At 49.1% G+C, this 20,572-nt stretch overlaps 1 pseudogene; it reads right to left on the bottom strand.

The window, feature by feature from the left end:
- Window positions 1-539: 539 nt before the first annotated feature.
- Window positions 540-5,232, bottom strand: LOC123101291 (uncharacterized; annotated as a pseudogene).
- Window positions 5,233-20,572: the final 15,340 nt, after the last annotated feature.

Here is a 20,572-nt window from a genome sequence, read left to right as displayed (position 1 = left end):
GTTGTTACCTTGTTGAAGCGTTGTTTACTTGTTATTGGGTTAGTCTTTATTGGATGATCTTGTCAATCAAGATGAAAAATCTTTGTCCAAGCCATCTCGAGCAAAACATGGCGATGATGGATCGAGGACGTTTATCCTTGTTGAAAGCGTTTCTATAAAAGGAGTTGACTTAGTCGTAGGTGTTAATTTCATATTTTATAGTTATTCAGTTTGGTTACTTTTGTTTCGTACTTTGCTCAATAATTCGTAAGAATCGTTGTGTGCATCGCAATGATGCAGAGCCGGGGTGTAAAACTCCATTTTTGAAAATAAAAATAGGGGGAACTCGAGAAGTTTAATAGTGTGGCTTGCGATGTGATGGCTCTAAAACTGTCATAAATGGGGGTTTTGAACTGCTAAAGATAGTCTATTTTGCACTGATGTGGGTTTGTGATGTTAGTTTTGGTGTCAAAATGGTTTAGCTTGCTAGTTTTTTAAGTTTTGATTAGACTGAATATGTGAAAACAAATCAAAACTTGTGTGCAGTTCCAATCCTGAGCTCATACGCACCTGCTATAAATTAATATCTAAATAACAAACAAAATCAAAACATTCTGAGCTTTCTTTTACAACAAACATTGATTAGTTTTTTACATGCATGTAAACTGTGGCGGTGAAAGGACATTCATGGATGTGTGAGAAAAAAAATCAGTGCTCAAAATGCTTTTGGAGCATCTTCTTTTTCAGACCTCCACAAATGTCATTCCATTACAAAATTTTACATACAGGTAAACACTCGGCAATATTTACCACAAAAGGGTTTATTTTTTAAAAAAAGGGGGAGACTCCCTGGCCTCTGCATCAGAACGATGCATACGGCCACATAAATAAATAAAATAGGTTCAACAATGTCATTGAGTCTTGAAACAAAATAAAGGTGAGCTCACATAGAGCCTTGATGCCAAAACAAGAAAAGGCCATAAAGCCACAACCGGCTGACAAAATAAAGATAGGAAAACTAATTGTCTATCCTATTACATGATCGCCATCCAAACCGGTTGAAGATATCTCGCGCTACCATCTTCCACCGGACAGATCCAGTAACTAAACGCTCCCTGGCCTCCGTCGGAGTGAGTAAGGACCACATACGGATTAGCGCCGTAGCATGGAATACAACCTGCAAAAAATGAATAGTAGTTTTTCTGTTAAAAGCCAAATCATTTCTGCAGTTCCAAATTGCCCATAACAACGCACAAACTCCTACACGAATATGTCTAGCTGTGTCGGACTCTATCCCATCCAGCCACGTTCCAAATAACGACCCGACCGAACTCGGAGGAGTAATGTTAAAGGCAATTTGCACGGTGCGCCACAGAATTCTCGCCAACGGACATTCAAAGAAGAGATGCTTAATGGTCTCGTCCCGATCACAGAAACTACACCTAGTAGATCATGTCCAATTGCGCTTAACCAAGTTGTCCTTTGTTAAAATAACCTGTTTATGGACAAACCACATAAACACTTTAATTTTCAAAGGAACTTTTACTTTCCAAACATGTTTGGAGCTAGGAATGACAGTCGAGTTAATAACATCGATGTACATCGACTTAACAGTAAATTGTCCAGACCTAGTAAGTTTCCAACACAATTGATCGGGCTGATTAGCTAGCTGGACTTCCATCAGTCTACGCACCAGATGAAGCCAAGCTTCCCATCTATCACCAACAAGCACCCTCCGAAACTGAATATTAAGGGGAATGGACTGCATAATCGTTGCAACTAGCGCATCACATCGCTGGACAATACGATACAGGGTTGGGTACTGTAGTGCCAATGGTGTATCACCCAGCCAAGTATCCTCCCAGAAACGTGTATCATTGCCATCACCGACAATAAACTTTGTTCTATTAAAGAAGGCTGTCTTAACTCTCATAAGCCCCTTCCAAAACGGCGAATCAGTTGGTCTCACTGTCACCTGTGACAAAGTTTTGGAATGCAGATACTTGTTACGGAGAATCTGCGCCCAAGTTGCGTCAGTCTGAACTGATAGCTTATTCAGCCACTTACTAAGCAGGCATCTGTTCTTGACCTCAAGATTCTCGATACCCAAACCCCCTTGGTCCTTTGGTCGACAAATAACATCCCACTTGGCGAGTCTATACTTTCTCTTAAGTTCATCACTCTGCCAAAAAAATCTTGATCGATAGAAGTCCAGCCTTTTCCTAACCCCAACTGGAACCTCAAAGAAAGAAAGTAGGAACATCGGCATACTCGTGAGCACCGAATTAATAAGAATTAACCGGCCTCCATATGACATAAGTTTGCCCTTCCAGCAACTAAGTTTCTTTTCAAACCGATCTTCGATGCATTTCCACTCTCTGTTCATTAGCTTACGATGGTGAATGGGTATACCTAGGTAAGTAAAAGGTAAAGCCCCTAATTCACATCCAAACAATTGCCTATAAGCCTCTTGTTCCTCCTTGGCTCTACCAAAGCAGAACAACTCGCTTTTATGAAAGTTAATCTTTAACCCGGTCAATTGTTCAAATAAGCATAACACCAGCTTCATATTTCTCGCTTTTGCCAGGTCATGCAACATAAAGATGATTGTATCATCAGCGTACTGCAGAATTGACACACGCCCATCAACTAGGTTGGGCACCAAGCCACCCACCTGACCGGCCTCCTTTGCCCTACCTATGAGAATTGCCAACATGTCAATCACAATGTTGAACAAAATAGGGGACATTGGATCTCCTTGCCTCAGGCCTTTGTGTGTCTAGAAATAATGCCCTATATCATCATTTACTTTAATTCCAACACTCCCTTTTTGCGTAAAGGATTCTACCTGGCGTCGCAAAGCCTCATCAAAACCCTTCATATGCAAGGCCTGTTGAAGGAATGGCCATTTGACTTTGTCGTACGCTTTTTCGAAATCCACTTTGAAAACAACCCCATCCAGCTTTTTCGTGTGGATTTCATGGAGCGTTTCATGAAGGACCACTACCCCCTCAAGGATATTCCTGTCCGGCATGAAAGCAGTTTGGGTAGGCTGCACAACAGCATGCGCGATCTGTGTGAGCCTATTGGTCCCGACCTTGGTGAAAATTTTGAAACTAACATTAAGAAGACAGATTGACCTGAATTGCTCAATTCTCACAGCCTCTGTTTTCTTAGGAAGAAGGGTGATCGTTCCAAAATTGAGCTGAAAAAGATGAAGCTGTCCAGCAAACAGATCATTGAACAAAGGCAACAAATCCCCTTTAATGATATGCCAGCATATCTTATAAAACTCCGCTAGAAATCCATCGGGGCCTGGCGCCTTGTCAATTTTCATTTGCGAAATGGCCTCCAGCACCTCTTTCTCGGAGAAAGGAGCCACAAGAATATCATTCTCCACCGCTGTGAGTTGAGGAACATCCTCAACCCTGGACTCATCCAGAGACACATAGTTCTCTTCTGGAGGGCCAAACAGCTACTTATAGTACTCTGTAATGTACAATTTTAGGTTTTCCTGTCCTACAATTGTACCCTCATCTTGCTCAAGCTGAAAGATCGTCTTCTTTCGATGCTTACCATTAGCGATCATGTGAAAGAATTGAGTGTTCGCGTCCCCCTGGACTACTTGCCAGACCTTGGCCCGCAACGCCCACTTCAACTCTTCTTCCCTAAGAAGTTCTTTCAGCCTCAATTCCGCATCAAGCTTGGCAGGAAGCTCCGCGGCCGGCAGCATCGTGGTTTCTGCTTTTACATCCAGGGACTGAATAAGGGAAAGGAGCCTTTCCTTTTCGACCTTATAAATCCCGCTAAGATGCTTAGCCCACCCATGCAGGAAACTCCTCAAATGCCTAATCTTATTCTGCCAGCGCTGAAGCGCAGTCTTCCCTCCTGAATCCTTAGCCCACTCTCTGGCCACGAGATCAAGGAAGCCTTCTCGTTCAAACCAAGCCATCTCAAAGGAGAACACATTTTTGTTCCCAAGGTGGGTGGCCTCACCAGAGTCCACAAATAACGGCGTGTGGTCAGAAATACCACGGGACAAGGCCTGGACTGTTACTAGAGGGAACTTCTGTTCCCAATCGATGCTAGCCAACACTCGATCCAACTTCTCATACGTCGGATTTGGCAGCGCGTTAGCCCAGGTGAATTTTCTACCCGAGAGCTCAATTTCTCTCAGGTCCAAACTTTCAATGATAGTATTGAACATGAACGACCATCTGCCGTCAAAGTTATCATTGTTCTTATCCTCACGCCGTCTAATTATATTGAAATCGCCCCCACCAGGATAGGCAACTGCTCGGAACCACAAATCCGAACGAGATCAGCCAAGAAATCGGGCTTGAGCTCGGGCTGCGCAGCACCATATACCGCAACAAGATCCCAATTAAACCCATCTTCCTTCGAGCGCACCCTAAACTTGACAGCAAAGTCACCCATAACCACACTGCGAACCTCAAGCGCTTCGCACCTAACGCCGAGTAAGATTCCACCCGATCTCCCTCTCGGCGGCAAGCAATGCCAATCAAAATCTATACCCCGGACAAAGTATTTAGAAATTGAGGCGCGAAGTTATCTCTACCCGTCTCCGATAGAGCGATAAAATCTAAACAATGCTAGACAGACGCCTCAGCAAGAAACCTTCTTTTAGCCAAGTCCTTTAGACCTCTGCTATTCCAAAAGATTCCTTTCATAGTTCATCATGGAATTTTTTTGCCGTACGAATCCTAGCACTCCTACGTACTGCGGACACCGGGTACACCTTCCGTTTCCACTTGCGCTTGGGGACAGTTTGACTCTGCAACTGGTCCTCACAACCAGTCTCAGAGGGGCTAGCCAAAACTATCTCAGTAGAATCATCCTCTACATCCGCCTCAGTAATAGGTTGCATAAGATCCGCACAAAAATTGTCGAGCACCCTGACCCGAGCGCATCAACCTCAGAATCACTCATGGGTTTAACAGCCGCAATATTACGAATCATCTCTAAGGCCCGCTCAGCCTCTAGATCCAGAAGATCATTAACAGAATTAGAGATTTTAGTGTCATTACTACCAAGCGAAACTCCTAATTGATTTGCATTTTCAACAATCTCGTCATTTGAAAAATGCAGAATGGAATTAGAAGTATTAACCGACATACCAGTAGTGACCTCCACGTCACGACGCTTGGCCGTCCTCATGGCGCACCGCTGCTGAATGTCGTCCACATCCGGTTGTGCCTGGAGACGGCCACTCACCCGGCGCCCCTCAGACATCGGATCCTGAATCCCTCCAAACGCAATGACCCCCTCCCGAGAGATCGCGGTCGGGGTCCGGCCTCCTGCCTCACCCCAACCAGCTGGCCGATCCATCTGCACGGGCTCACCCACAGCCTCGCCAGAAAGTGGACAGGCACTCACCAAGATCTCAGACTCCTGGCACGCCCCGCAGGACGGGGCCGGCAGGGAGGGTGGTGGAGGCAGTACAAGGGCCGCCTGCCCTCGCTCCCCACCCAGCACCGGAGAAGCCACCCCCACAGGCGCCGTAGGAGGAGAAAGTTCTGAGGCCACCTGCCCCGAGCCCTCTCCCGAAGGCAGAGCCGCCACCAACCGAAAGGTAGCTACAACGGGAGAGGAGGTATCCGAGGCCCCCTGCCCCAGACCCCCTCCCAACGAAGAAAAGGACACGGGAGCCACCTGCCGCGAATCCCCTTCCTCAGCAGTAGGAGAGAAACCCGAGGCCGCCTGCCCCAGGGCTCCACCCGACAAGCCAGGCACGACAAGCTGCGTCACCTCCTGAGGAGGTACCCCAGAACGAGATCGATGAAACCCCAAGATCCCCAGGAATGGTATCCACAGCACCCTCAAACCCCAAAGCAGGCAACTCGAGCTCAAAAGCCTCCTCGGACTCGACCCGATCACTCCACAGCCTCGGGGGTGCAGAAGAGGGCTCGAAAGACCCAAATCTCAGAGTCGTCGAAGGCACCAAGGAGGGTGGGGCTGCTCCATCCCCGGTCATCGTGGTCTCGGACCCCGGCCCCTTGGACAGCTGTCTTCCAGAATCCTCGACCGGCGGCTCCTGTGCTCCCGCGCTGCCATCACCCTCGTGCATATCCACGTTAGACTCATGAGCCGGCGCAACCAGAAGGCTCTCATCCTCAAACTCAATAACCAGATCATAAATCCTGCCTCGATAAGCCCACTTAACCACTTCCGGCACATACTCAATGTTCAAAATACTAACTAGAGCCCGAGCAATCCCGTGAGCTCTGGTGAACTCCATGTCCACACGCTCAGGCTTCCCCACTAAAATGCCCATGCTGGCCACAACCCGAGCATCCTGCAGCGGCTTGGAGGGAGCCCCGGAAAATCACAACCATGTCTGAGTAAGCGGCTTGCCCTGAGGCTCAACATGCTTCCACTCCTGAAACTCAAGGATGTCATCCGTTCCCGGCACCTTACACATCCCGAAACTCAACAACCTCTGCAGATCCTCCATGGAAGGAAACTCAACTCTGAACATCTTATCAGCGAGACTGACAAGGTTCCACTGGAAATCCCCAGGGGCCAACTCTTGGAGCCTCTACACGATCTGTGTCTCAGACACCTCCCCTCTGTGACCTTGACAATCCCTGTGGTCATACTCGTGGACTCATCAGAAACCTCTCGCTCATTCGGAGATTCAAAAAAGTTAGCTCAACATAGTAAACTCCATACATCATGAGTGACGGTGCCTGATCTTGCAGTAACGGACACTCCCCAGAGTCGTGTGCCAGTTTATCGCAGGTATCACATAACAGAGCCACACACTCCGCAATGAAGTGGCCCTTGTCTCCGCAACGATAACAAAGCATCTTTTCCTTCATGCGCGCCCACTTGGACGCCCTATCAGCCTCAGCCCTATCTGTCAACTCCGCAGACACATCGGTCATAACCTCGTTCTCAGGAACCTGAACAGTAGCAAGAGCCGTCACCACCTCCATAGCATGACCGGTCAGTACAGGCTCCTCGGCAATCCCGTCAACTGACATCTGGTTAACAACGATAGGTGGTGGCGGAGGACGTGGACGGTACCGGCCCCCTCGGCCGCCCCGACCACCACGATGGCCTCGATAACCTCCTCGCTGCCGATGACCCAGATCAGAAGGCCCCTCAACGAAGCCACCTGAAGGACCCAAGAATGGCCTCTCAACTGACCCATCACTTCGCCAACCATAACCACGACCGCCACCCGTGGACGAAGAGCCACAGTGCTTGTCAGTCCCATAGGCATTGTAGCCGTCATCCCCCCATTGACCTCGGGGCTCAGCCACGGTACCGCTGGACTGCGACGACACGGGCGGGCGAGCAACGACATGGAGAGGAGGTGCCGGTGGCCTTGGTGGCGCAGCTCCCCGACCTGCAGCTCCTACCGCAGCATTGCCCTGGACGACAGGCCGAGGGCCGGAACTCGGTCCCCCTCGCCCGCCCGACGGCACAGTCGTGAAAGTGCTAATGATCGACTAGAGGGGGGGTGAATAGGAGATTTTTATGAAAGTCTTCAAAACATGTAAGTTTTGAAGACAAATGATAGAAATAAACCTATTACCATGCAGCGGAAGGTAGACTACACTAGGCAAACCATAGTCAAGTATTCAATGAAGTGAAAGTACAATGACTAATAGCAGCTAGACAGTAAGGATCAGATAGGAAGATATTGTGAAGCCAATCAGAACAAGTAATCACTCAGTGAAGCCAAATGGTGATGCAATCGTACAATGACTTCACAAGGACCAATATTAAGTAAAGGAAAGGGAAGGATGAAACTAGTGACTCGTTGAAGACAATGATTTGTTGGATCAGTTCCAGTTGCTGTGACAACTGTACGTCTGGTTAGGGAGGCTGAGATTCAACTCAGAAGACCTCGTCTTCACCTTATTCCCCTTGAGCTAAGGACACCCAGTCCTCGCCCAATCACTCTGGTAAGTCTTCAAGGTAGACTTCTAAACCTTCACAGACTTTGTTCACCGGCGATCCATAATGACTCTTGGATGCTCAGAACGCGACGCCTAACCGGCTGGAGGATTCACAGTCCTCAAGTGTAATAAGTCTTCAGATCACACAGACAGGAAGACTTAAGTGATGCCTAACACTCTTTCGCTCTGGGTGGTTAGGGCTTTATCCTCTCAAGGAATTCTCTCTCAAAGGCTTCGAGGTGGGTTGCTCTCAAACGACAAAAGCTGTGCTTTAACTCTGAGCAGCCAACCGTTTATGGTTGTAGGGGGTGGGCTATTTATAGCCACTAGGCAACCCGACCTGATTTGTCCGAAATGACCCTAGGTCACTAAGGAACTGACACGTGTTCCAACGGTCGGATTTCAAACACACACGGCAACTTTACTTGGGCTACAAGCAAAGCTGACTTATCCAACTCTGGACAAGATTTGCTCTCATAGTCTTCACTCGAAGACATAGGATTTTGGTTAAGCATCACTTCATTCATTCTGACTGGTTCTCTTGGACCCCACTTAACAGTACGGTGGTTCCTATGACTCAACAAAGAAAAACACAGAACGACAAAACTGTTAAGTCTTCGCACTCCATAGTCTTCACGCGATGTCTTCTCTTGTCATAGTCTTCAATGTGAATGTCTTCGCATACCACCTTTGACTTCAATGTCTTCATACATTTTTAGGGGTCATCTCTGGTAGGAAAACCGAATCAATGAGGGACTTCTACCTGTGTTATCCTGCAATTCTCACAAACACATTAGTCCCTCAACTAGGTTTGTCGTCAATACTCCAAAACCAACTAGGGGTGGCACTAGATGCACTTACAATCTCCCCCTTTTTGGTGATTAATGACAAACTAGTTGAAGTTTTCAACGGGGAATATAATATGTGAAATTGTAAAGGATAGGGAATTGTCTTCATAAGTTGCAAGGGCTCCCCCTGAAGATGTGCATATAAGTAATTTGCTTTTGGAATGCAAATGCACATGGCAGGTTGTACTTGTGGAGATCCTCTTCAACTTATGATGACAATTCATCATGCATGAAAAGTATGTGAAGATAATGGCATGCATAATGAAAAATGGACGTCTGCAAAATGATCTAAGTGAGGAATTTATCGTCGCACATGCGGAATTTATCATCGCATCATAGAATAGCAAATAAGTAGCAGATGACCATCAAGTTTAAGTGTTACAACTCAAAGAACCAAATGTATCAAAACAAGAGTTGTAAACACTAGGCAAAACATAAAGCAACCGCCCATATGGACCCGCTTGAAGACTATCAAACTCATATGCTTCTCCCCCTTTTGTCAGTAAGGACCAAAAAGGTTTGAAGACATAGAGCATCTACTCGTTCCCATGAGGATTAGGTGAAGCAGCAAGGTCGTCGGTGTTGTTCGACGGTGCAGACGAACTCGGGGCAGTGTCGATGCATGCAGAAGTAGGGAGTGGTGAAGTGGCATCGTCTTCGTCCTCGATCACTCTGGCATTCATAGTTGCCACATAGGAAGAGAACTCAGAGTCTTCAAGAGACGGAGTTCGTCGCAGCACAGTCCTTCTGGGAGGTGTGGAGTCAAACTTGAAACATTCAGAGAAGCCATCCTCTTGAAGATCATCTTTAGAAAACATAAGCGTCAGCCCTTTCCATGTACACCGACAGGTTTCATGGGCAACAAAGGCATTCTTGGTGGCAAGATTGCGAATGCGGTTGACATCCACCAAGAGGCTTTGCATTTGGCGCTTCAACCAGTCATGATGCCTATCATGTTTCTGATGAAGGGCAACCAGAAGCTCTCGGTCATTGAGAACACGAGATCGCTTCTTGGGCCGTTGGGCAATAGTGCTTTCAGTGGCTTCAGTGAGGGCATGATGAGGTGCACGTGTAGTACCAGCCAGAGGATAAACACGAGTGACTGCTTCAACTCCTTCAATGTTTTGAGAGAAACTTTGATGCTCAGCATTCTGAAGACTAAGAGGCTCCTTGGCAGGCTTTGGATAGATGGCTTCAACGGACATATCAACGTCAGGCAGAAAGATCCGATGATTGCGAGCAGAGGGCTGATATGAGACAGCTGAGTGTAGTTTGATCAGCCGCATTATCCATGGAGCGTAAAACTTCAAGCCAAAAAGATCAGATCCTGATGCAGCAAGTTGGCGGATGAAGAAGTCTTGTGCATTGAAGCATTTGCCGTGAAGAATATAAAAGACCAAAGTCTTCATTGCACCTTCCAGCTTTGCATGTGGAGAATGTCCTTTGATGGGCCAGAGAGTTCGCCTGATAATGTGATAGATAGTGCGTGGCAGATACTCAAGGTCTTCAACAAAGAACTCCTTAGGATATGCAACATCTGGAGGCAAGGGCTTCATCATGCTAAGCATCTGACTCATGTTCGGTTTAGGCTTCTGAAAGATGCTCTCCATAGCTGCACTGTGAAGCTGACAACCAGGTTCATAAAGATCTCCAGGAGTGGGCAGACCAGTGAGCTCAATGATATCAAAGGCTTTGGCTTCATGACGAACATTGCCGATCATCCACTCAAGGACCCAAGTCTTCGGATCTCTGTTGTAGCCACGAATGTGAAGAGTGTCATAGAATTGGAGCAACAACTCTTCGTTCCAGTGCTCTTGGTCGGTGACGAAAGGCAACAATCCAGACTCTTTGAAGCAATCCAGAGCTTCTTCCAAGCAAGGCAGACCAGTTATGGCTTCAGTGTCAAGACACATATGAGGGAAAATGCGACCTTGATTGTACAGAATGCATGAGTAATAACTTCGCTGCGGATAGCTCCAGAACCGATCAGAAGATATTCTTTCCCTTGAGTAGGGGTTCTTGGCGCTATTGAAGAAGGTGTTATATGCTTTGAAGCCGTTGACACTAAAGGATCCGGGAGCTGATGCAGGACCTGGAAACCTGAGCAACCTTGGCATTGGCTTCTGTACCTGAGGCCTGTTCTCAACGTGATAGTCAAACTGAGGACCAGAAGCAGGCGTAGGAACAGGAGCAGTAGCATCATTGGCTTCACTGACTTCTGGCACATGGGTTGGTGCAGGCTCCATATTTGCTTCAGCCATGACAACGTCATTGGCTTCATCTGTGTTGGTGGTGGCGGCCTCAAGATTCTCAACCTCCACTTGATGAGTTGGAGGGTCGGGCACAGACACGTTCTCCACGAGAACAGCTTCTTCAGTAATAGGGGGAGTAGAGACACGTTCTTCTTCTTGTGTGTCGTCGGCTGATGCAGCCGGAATGTCTTCAGCAGCTTTAGCCTCAGACTCGGAGACATTCACAGTAGGAGTGGCATCTGGAAACACTTGACGTGCAACAGATTGGTGGGGCACTTCTCCTTCTGGAACGCTCGAAAGAGGAACTTGAGACCTTGGTCCTTTGCGAAGCCTGCGTAACACTGGCGACGCCTCTGGAGACGGAGTTAACTGGGCCTCAAAGTCATCTTCTTCTTCTTGCCGGGGTGGTGTGACTTGTTGTTGTGGGTGATCAGCCCATGATGCATCCTGAGCAATTAGCGTCAGAGGACGACCAATGCTGATGAGTTCGCTGTGCGTAAGCACAGGCGATGATACCAAGTTGTGCTCGATCTGAGGAAGAACTACATCATCTTCAACATTGTCATGGTGACCAATGTCTTCAGCAGCGGTGAGATCAGCTGCTGGAATGTCTTCAGCTTCATGAGCCTCTGTGGAAGCAGGCTCATGGACAGTCAGTTGGCACTCTTGATGTTCAGCTGCAGGGCGAACCATGGAGATAGGTTCAACAACTAAGGGCTCCGTGGGAGCAGCCCGATCCTTCTTGGTCTTGCGCTTCTTCTTGGAGGGAGCAGCATCAGAGGCTTCAAGATGTTTCCTCTTTCTCGCTTCAGCCTCAGCAGTCCTCGTCTTCTTCAGTTCTGAAGCGGTTGACCTGACCTTTGGCTTCGAGCCAGTCATGCTGGCTGGGAAGACAATGGGATGTGCTTCCTGAAGGAAATATGCCCTAGAGGCAATAATAAAGTTATTATTTATTTCTTTATTTCATGATAAATGTTTATTATTCATGCTAGAATTTTATTAACCAGAACAATAATACATGTGTGAATACATAGACAAACAAAGTGTCACTAGTATGCCTCTACTTGACTAGCTCGTTAATCAAAGATGGTTATGTTTCCTAACCATAGACAAAGAGTTGTTATTTGATTAACGGGATCACATCATTAGGAGAATGATGTGATTGACTTGACCCATTCCGTTAGCTTAGCACTCGATCGTTTAGTATGTTGCTATTGCTTTCTTCATGACTTATACATGTTCCTATGACTATGAGATTATGCAACTCCCGTTTACCGGAGGAACACTTTGTGTGCTACCAAACGTCACAACGTAACTGGGTGATTATAAAGGAGCTCTACAGGTGTCTCCAAAGGTACATGTTGGGTTGGCGTATTTCGAGATTAGGATTTGTCACTCCGATTGTCGGAGAGGTATCTCTGGGCCCTCTCGGTAATGCACATCACATAAGCCTTGCAAGCATTACAACTAATGAGTTAGTTCTGAGATGATGTATTACGGAACGAGTAAAGAAACTTGCCGGTAACGAGATTGAACTAGGTATTAAGATACCGATGATCGAATCTCGGGCAAGTAACATACCGATGACAAAGGGAACAACGTATGTTGTTATGCGGTCTGACCGATAAAGATCTTCGTAGAATATGTAGGAGCCAATATGAGCATCCAGGTTCCACTATTGGTTATTGACCGGAGACGTGTCTCAGTCATGTCTACATTGTTCTCGAACCCGTAGGGTCCGCACGCTTAAGGTTTCGATGACAGATATATTATGAGTTTATGAGTTTTGATGTACCGAAGGAGTTCAGAGTCCCGGATGAGATCGGGGACATGACGAGGAGTCTCGAAATGGTCGAGACGTAAAGATCGATATATTGGACGACTATATTCAGACATCGGAAAGGTTACGAGTGGTTCGGGTATTTTTTGGAGTACCGGGGAGTTACGGGAATACGGGAGAAGAAGTATATGGGCCTTATTGGGCTTTAGGGGAGAGGGAGAAGCAGGCCGCGCGCCCCCCAAAGGCCTAGTCCGAATTGGACTAGGGGGAGGGGCTGCGCCCCCTCCTTCCTTCTCTTCCCTCTTCCCCTTCCTTGTCTCCTACTCCTACTACATGGAAGGACTCCTAGTTGGACTAGGAAAGGGGGAATCCTACTCCCGGTGGGAGTAGGACTCCCCTAGGGCGCGCCATAGAGAGGGCCGGCCCTCCCCTCCTCCACTCCTTTATATACGGGGGCAGGGGCACCCCATAGACACACAAATTGATCCACGTGATCGTTTTCTTAGCCGTGTGCGGTGCCCCCTTCCACCATAATCCTCGATAATATTGTAGCGGTGCTTAGGTGAAGCCCTGCGACGGTAGAACATCAAGATCGTCACCACGCCGTCGTGCTGACGGAACTCTTCCCCGACGCTTTGCTGGATCGGAGTCCGGGCATCGTCATCGAGCTGAACGTGTGCTAAAACTTGGAGGTGCCGTAGTTTCGGTGCTTGATCAGTCAGGCCGTGAAGACGTACGACTACATCAACCATGTTGTGCTAACGCTTCTGCTGTCGGTCTACAAGGGTACGTAGATCACACTCTCCCCTCTCGTTGCTATGCATCACCATGATCTTGTGTGTGCGTAGGAAATTTTTGAAATTACTACGTTCCCCAACAGTGGCATCCGAGCCTAGGTTTTATGTGTTGATGTTATATGCACGAGTAGAACACAAGTGCGTTGTGGGCGATATAAGTCATACTGCTTACCAGCATGTCATACTTTGGTTCGGCGGTATTGTTGGACGAAGCGGCCTGGACCGACATTACGCGTACGCTTACGCGAGACCGGTTCTCCCGACGTGCTTTGCACAAAGGTGGGTAGCGGGTGACAGTTTCTCCAACTTTAGTTGAACCGAGTGTGGCTACGCCTGGTCCTTGCGAAGGTTAAAACAGCACCAACTTGACAAACTATCGTTGTGGTTTTGATGCGTAGGTAAGATTGGTTCTTGCTTAAGCCCGTAGCAGCCATGTAAAACTTGCAACAACAAAGTAGAGGACGTCTAACTTGTTTTTGCAGGGCATGTTGTGATGTGATATGGTCAAGACATGATGCTAAATTTTATTGTATGAGATGATCATGTTTTGTAACCAAGTTATCCGCAACTGGCAGGAGCCATATGGTTGTCGCTTTATTGTATGCAATGCAATTGCGATGTAATGCTTTACTTTATCACTAAGCGGTAGCGATAGTCGTGGAAGCATAAGATTGGCGAGACGACAATGATGCTACGATGGTGATCAAGGTGTCGCGCCGGTGACGATGGTGATCACGATGGTGCTTCGAAGATGGAGATTGTCGGTGTCAAAACCGGCAGATCTCGGGTAGGGGGTCCCGAACTGTGCATCTAGGCCGGATGGTAACAGGAGGCAGGGAACACGATGTTTTACCCAGGTTCGGGCCCTCTTGATGGAGGTAAAACCCTATGTCCTGCTTGATTAATATTGATGATATGGGTAGTACAAGAGTAGATCTACCACGAGATCAAGGAGGGTAAACCCTAGAAGCTAGCCTATGGTATGATTGTTGTATATGGAGTTGATTGCCTATGGACTACAACCCTCCGGTTTATATAGACACCGGATAGGGTTAGGGTTACATAGAGTCGGTTACAATGGTAGGAGATCTTGAATATCCGCATCGCCAAGCTTGCCTTCCACGCCAAGGAAAGTCCCATCCGGACACGGGACGAAGTCTTCAATCTTGTATCTTCATAGTCCTGGAGTCCGGCTGAAGGTATAGTCCGGCTACCCGAACACCCCCTAATCCAGGACTCCCTCAGTAGCCCCCGAACCAGGCTTCAATGACGACGAGTCCGGCGCGCAGATTGTTCGGCATTGCAAGGCGGGTTCTTCTCCAAATCTTGTGTACCTGTAGGAATAATGTCCGATTTTTGTAATGTAGTGCTCCTCGGCTTCCACGCCCAATAATGGCCGTCTTCCACGTGTCAAACAAATGCGAAAAGCCGGGGCGTTTTTACATCCACACCCCTAGCCGTATAAACGAGCCGCCTATTTAACGGGATGGGGATTTAGGTCCAAACCACATCTTCTCCTTTCCGCGAGTTATCATCAGAGCGCTTCCAGCAAAGGTCCATTCCAACATGACCAGCCGTCGCAGCTCCTCCCCTCGCCCCTCCGGTCCCAAACCCGAGGACTGGGAGAGTTGCACCATCCCGCATAGCGAGTTAGTGTCGCTTCAGGCCAAGGGATTTCTCCCTCCGGCATACATGGTCCCGGTCCGAGCCGGTCTCGCCACCTACAATGGCAGAAAACAAGCGGAGAGCACCCCCAATCCTTCTAAAGGAGAGCGGGTGTGCCTCGTCCCCTATCTAATAAGGGGACTGGGATTTCCAATTCATCCATTTCTCCGCGGGCTTCTGGAGTTCTACGGCCTCCAGCTGCACAATCTCACGCCCGCCTCCGTATTGCATATTGCGGGTTTCGTCGCCCTTTGCGAGCTATTTTTAGGCGTTGAGGCTCATTTCGCGCTGTGGAAGAGGTTATTCTGCCTGGTGCCCCGTTCTCAAGAGGGGTCTATATACCAAGTGGGCGGAGCCGAAGTATGGCGCATCGCCGGGACCGGATACCTATCCGGAACCCCAAAGAAGGCGTCCGAGGACTGGCCTTCGGAATGGTTTTACATAGATGACGTCCCGCTACCGGACCCTATCCGGGTCGGTCTCCCTGAGTTCAACAGTGCTCCATTGAAGAAACGCTTGAGCTGGCGTCCGCGGAGCTCTCAGAGAGAAAGCGACAGAGACGTCCTTTACCTGATGGGCCGGATAAGACTGTTGGCTCATTCCGGACTAACCATGATTGGAGTCATGGCCGCATGCATTATGCGGGGGGTGCAGCCGCTTCAATATAGAGGCCACCCCATGTGGGATTTCAACGGGGAGGATGACGCCACACGTTACGGTCGTAAGGGGCCGGCCTCAGCCGCCGCCTTAGTAAAGATCTTATCCTCTTTGTACAAGGGAGAAAAGGAGGAATTCCTCCGCGTCAACCCGCGGGCCGGATTCAGTATGTACGATCCTCCAAGTTGGGTAAGTGAACAATTGCGCTTGCCCGTTTGTTTTATACTCCCATGGTTAGATAGGTAGTCTAACGACTTCAATGCAGGAACTGCGACAGGAGGTAAAGGATATAAACAGCCGCCCTCCACAACCCGAGGACCCAGAACGGTCCCTCAATCCGGACTCCGAAGAGGATCCGGACATATCGGTGGAGCTTATCGACGGGGTGTTCCATCAGCTAAGCAAGGACAATACCTTGGTAGCCATTACGGCGGATTACCCAGGGTTAATCCCGGCCTCCCAGGTGACAGAAACCGGGGTCTTATTCCCTTGAAAGAGATTCCACCCTCACGTAGCCCGGTGTTTCTGACGACAACCGTGTTTTGCAGGGGAGATTTCCGAGGCAGGAGGCCGAACCTGCGGCGGCTAGCCAACGAGGGGCCGCAGGGCCCCGTGGGGAAAAAAGGAATGTAGTCCGGACTGAGATGCCGGCGCAAAGGTATAGTGCACCCTCTGTTTCCCTGGAGTTATTCTGTCAGGGCATATTAACGTTCGTGCTATCTTCAGAACGAAGAGACCTCGCCGGACTACATCCGGAGAGGTTGCTAATCGCGCCTCCACCAGCCAGGCTCCAACGTCTGGCCAGGAAGCGGAGGCGAGCACAAGGCGCGCGCCGGACGCTCCTCTGACAGAGGATGCGGACAGGCTGTCTGCCACAAATTCTGAAGTGGAGAGTGCCATGAACCACAGGCGTCGCCGGACAATTCTACGCGACGCTTGTTTCTCCCAAGAGGCTTTAGATGCCTTTAATTCGGGAGATGCGTACCTCCGTGCCGCTCAAAATGGTTTAGCCAGAGCCACGGAGCAGTATGTAAAAGACATACGGGTAAGAAAATTTTGGTTAAATATATATATATGCCAGTAGCCCCCGAGACTTGAAGCAGTTAGAGCAACTGATTTAAGGATCATTTAATATGCAGGTTCTTACAGAGAAGAATGTCGTACTGTCCCAGGAGCTGGAAAAGTGCAAGGCCCAACTAGAGGCCGCACTAGCCGCAGCAGGGGAGCCCAAAGAGACCCCCTCAGGTAAGATACACTTCGAAAGATTTGTATTGTGCGGTGTGGGTGCAAATCTGACAAATCATATTGCAGATGGCGCCGGACTCGATCCGGACAAGCAACAACTCTTACGCCGGCTAAAGGCCGGTGAGAGTATGTTGACAAAGGTGAGGCGAGAGAAGAATGATCTTCAGGATGCCAACACCAAGCTGGACGTCGAACTTAAAGATGTTCGTGGCCAGCTGTCGGACTCCACGAAGGAGAATCAGCGGCTTCGACGCGGCATTTTTAGTAAGTGCTTGAACGAACTTTGAAAAAAAAGTTCGGCGAGGAAGTCGACTAACAGAGTAATGTCTGTAGGTATGCTCACAGGTCGTCCTGCAGAGGAGATGCCCGGTTCTACGGGTGACCTTCTTCCCGAACTCTTGCAACTGCACGAGCGAATTCGGCAGGCGATGCGGGGTATTGCCCAAGCCTTATGGCCTGCCCACTCCGTGCCCGAGGGCCTTGGAGAGCTTGCGGAGAAGCTGAAGGGAGCTCGGCGGCGCTTCCGGTTATGGAAGATATCGGCCTGCCGACAAGGCGCTAGGGAGGCCTGGGCCATGGTGAAGACCCGTTTTACGAAGTCTGACCCAAACCACATGGCCGAGGTCGGACCAGTGGGGCCTGACGGGAAGGAGATCCCTGTAAGCTTAGTATACGGCCAAGTAGAGTTGGCCGCGAAGTATTCCCAGCAGGACTGTAAATTAGACAGCCTGTTAGATGGTATAGAAGAGGAATACAATCAGTCAGAATGACTATGTAATTTTGAATTGACATGTGTAATGCCTTCTAGCCGGATTGTAGATCGTTTGTCGTTGCCGACCTTTTCGCTTCAACCTCGGGACCTGACGGTCCGGAGTGTGTCCGAATACCATAGCGGTTATATAAGAACCGGGGTATGCGTGGAGACCAGGCGTAGGGGTCATTAGTGCTTTATCAGACAAGTGCCCAACTAGTTATGTTATATTACATGGTTAGTAAGAAACATCTTCCAGAGAGAATAGTTCCGTTAGGGGTTCCTTTCGCTGGGAGGCATGCCCTAAAGTGCATGTCCGGACTGCGTGAAAAGACGCAGAAAAAAGCATCTGGGGGCGCATAAAATGGGTAAAAAGATCATCTTTTATTTCACCGACCGAATATTCCCTTAAGAACGCTAGCTTTCGGCTTCACCCAGTCTGAGGTACACATCCGGCTGACCCGGCAGTAACAATCGCAGAGGTGCTCCCTTTACCGCCTAGCCGAACAATCGGGAACGTAGGGGTAAGCACAGGAGCCAGGCAACCCAGCTTGGCCAAAACTTAAGTCATATCGATGCATATAATGGTGAAGAAAAAGGTACATGCGGAAGTTTGACGCATGTGTTGGGCGTGAAGCCCGTATAAATAAGCTTCTGTTAAAGAAGCCCCCAGGTTTAATGAGCGCGAGTGGCGCGTCACTAGATGAGCCTTTAAGGGCTATAAAAGAAAAGAGGGGAAGGAGAGAAATGTAAGACAGAAGAATGCAAAAAATGCAAAAATGGACAGAGGAAGGAGACGAACACAGAGTCCGGCGCTAGGCATAGAATCTTCGGAGACGGGTGGTGTTCCACGGGTTCGGCTCGACTCGGTTATCCGACGCATCTCGCAGGCGGTACGCCCCACCAGTCAGGACTTGGTCGATTATGAATGGACCTTCCCACTTGGGCTTGAGTTTGTCCTTTTTCTTATCCGGCAGGCGTAGAACTAGTTCGCCAACATTGTAATTTTTGGCCCGTACTTCTCTGCTTTGATATCTTCGGGCCTGCTGTTGATAAAATGCGGAACGGGCTTTTGCCACGTCACGCTCCTCCTCCAAGGCGTCCAAGTTGTCCTGCCGATCGAGCTCGGCTTCTCTTTCTTCGTACATGCGCACTCTAGGTGAGTCATGAATTATGTCGCAGGGCAGAACTGCCTCTGCGCCGTACACCATAAAAAATGGTGTGTATCCGGTGGTGCGATTTGGCGTGGTCCGCAGCCCCCATAGCACGGAGTCGAGCTCCTCTACCCAGTGCGTGTTAGATTCCTTGAGGGACCGCACCAGTCTGGGTTTAATGCCGCTCATGATAAGACCATTTGCACGTTCGACCTGGCCGTTGGTTTGTGGGTGATAGACGGAAGCATAATCGAGCTTGATGCCCATGTTTTTGCACCAGAGTTTTACCTCGTCGGCGGTAAAGTTTGTACCGTTGTCGGTTATGATGCTGTGGGGGACGCCATAACGGTGTACAACCCCGGATATGAAGTCTATCACAGGTCCGGATTCGGCCGTTTTAACAGGCTTGGCTTCTATCCATTTGGTGAACTTATCCACCATGACCAGTAAGTATTTTTTCCTATGGGTTCCACCTTTAAGGGGTCCGACCATGTCAAGCCCCCAGACCGCAAAAGGCCAGGTGATGGGTATAGTTTGGAGTGCGGTGGGTGGCATATGGCTTTGGTTGGCAAAAAGTTGGCAACCAGCGCATCGTTGGACTAGGTCCTGAGCGTCTGCTCGGGCCGTCGGCCAGTAAAAGCCTGTACGGAAAGCCTTGCTAACAAGGGACCGAGCAGCGGCGTGGTGACCACCAAGTCCGGCATGAATTTCAGCCAGGAGGTTCCGCCCTTCCTCTTCGGAGATGCACCTTTGAAGGACTCCGGTAGTGCTTTTCTTATAAAGTTCTCCCTCATGGACTCTATAGGCCTTAGATCGCCGCACTATGCAGCGGGCCTCATTTTGGTCCTCCGGGAGTTCCTGCCTAGTAAGGTAGGCTAGGAATGGTTCTGTCCACGGGGCGATAACCGCCATTATTACGTGGGCTGAAGGTGTAATTTCGTTGGCAGAGCCTCCAATTGTGTCAGATTTCGGCGTCGAGTGGTGCGGCTGGGTTTGGGCTGTTATTTGCGGGTTCCCCCTCCCATGCTACGGATGGCTTGAACAATCTTTCCAAAAAGACGTTGGGGGGGACTGTATCGTGTTTTGCTCCGATGCGTGCTAGGACGTCCGCCGCTTGATTGTTTTCTCGGGCTATATGGTGAAACTCCAGCCCTTCGAACCGAGCTGACATTTTTAGGACGGCGTCGCGGTAAGCTGCCATTTTTGGGTCCTTGGCGTCGAAGTCTCCATTTATTTGGGATATCGCGAGGTTTGAATCCCCACGTACCTCTAGGCGCTGGATACCCATGGATACTGCTATCCGGAGGCCATGTAGGAGGGCCTCATATTCGGCTGCATTGTTGGAATCCGTGTACATGATCTGGAGCACATATTGGACTGTGTCTCCTGTGGGGGACGTCAGGACGACGCCGGCCCCCAGTCCGGCCAACATTTTGGAGCCGTCGAAATGCATAATCCAGTTTGAATATGTGCCGTACTCTTTAGGGAGCTCGGCCTCCGTCCATTCTGCGAC

The sequence above is a fragment of the Triticum aestivum genome, chromosome 5A (assembly GCF_018294505.1).
Source record: "Triticum aestivum cultivar Chinese Spring chromosome 5A, IWGSC CS RefSeq v2.1, whole genome shotgun sequence".
NCBI classification, from domain to species: domain Eukaryota; kingdom Viridiplantae; phylum Streptophyta; class Magnoliopsida; order Poales; family Poaceae; genus Triticum; species Triticum aestivum.
Note: the sequence above shows the minus strand (reverse complement) of the source record. Positions and strands in the feature narration are given on the sequence as shown.